The sequence below is a fragment of the Nannospalax galili genome, unplaced genomic scaffold (genome assembly GCF_000622305.1).
Source record: "Nannospalax galili isolate Female #2095 unplaced genomic scaffold, S.galili_v1.0 scaffold1077, whole genome shotgun sequence".
In the NCBI taxonomy this organism is placed as follows: domain Eukaryota; kingdom Metazoa; phylum Chordata; class Mammalia; order Rodentia; family Spalacidae; genus Nannospalax; species Nannospalax galili.
Genome location: NW_008340429.1, coordinates 126,921 through 128,132, shown reverse-complemented (window position 1 = coordinate 128,132; position 1,212 = coordinate 126,921).

Genomic DNA, 1,212 nt, shown 5'->3' with positions numbered 1-1,212 from the left:
TTTTTTGAGACAGGGTCTCCCTGTAGCCCCAACTGTCCTGGAACTCGCTATGTAGACCAGGCTGGCCTTGAACTCACAGAAATCCACCTGCCTCTGCCTCCTGAGTGCTGGGATTAAAGACGTGTGCCACCATGCCCAGCTCTGGTCTCTTCTTAATCACAGCTGATTCTTCAGTCCCAGCTGACCAGAACTCACAGATTCTCAATTCAAAACATCACACAAACTGCCCTGATAGTCTCTGCTTCCCTATGAAGATTCACAAGCCAGGCCTCCATAGTTCACAACTCTTTCAGCATAACTGTTCAAGCTCCACAGCGACAAACTCTAGGCACTCAATGGCTTTTCCAGCCCAAAGTTCCAAATGCTTCCACAATCCTCCTTAAAACACCAAGATCAGCTCTGTCACAGCAATTTCTGGTACCAATTTCTGTCCTAGTTTGTTTCTTCATTGTTGTGACAAAATACTCTGACCAATACCAACTTGAGGAGGAAAGGGTTTATTTAGCTTCATCTCCCAGGTTGCAGTTTATCAGGGAGCCCAAGGTAGGAACTCAGGGCAGGAACCTGGAAGCAGGAGCTGGAGCACAGGATGTGGAGGAATGCTGTTTACTGAACTGGCTCAGCAAACTTCCCTAAGTTACTCCATTTTGTTCAGAGCCATTTCAGCAGCAACTTTGCTCCACCAGAAGGAAAAGGGGGGCAACCTTGGGCCTTGGAAAATTGCCCTCGCCATGAATCACGGAATGTGCTAATTCCAGACATTATATTTTTGCTAACCAGCTTGTTTTCACTTCTGTAACCTGCTTGCTGCCTTGGGTCGCCCTGACACAGGGCATAAGACCAACCTTGTTATTCTGTTATTGCACGACCACCTAGAGGTTATTTACCTTGACTGTCTTATTTTACTTGTTATGACTAAAGCAGTTGGCTAGTTTTTAATGTCACAAAGTTGAGTGCCAAGTTATATGACTGTATCACTTATCTGTACAATGATTGGTTGTTAATAGAATCAAAATACTGCTATGTTGTACAAACCTGATTGGTTCACAAATGTCCTGTTTTAATAATAATTCTGTAATCCTATAAAAACTCTGACCTGACAATCACCAGGGCTGCTTCTACTCCCGAGATAGACAGCCCGGCCGGTCGAAAATTAAAATTTACCTTGCTACTTTTCTTAAAGTGGTGTTGGTGATTTTTTTACGAACTCTG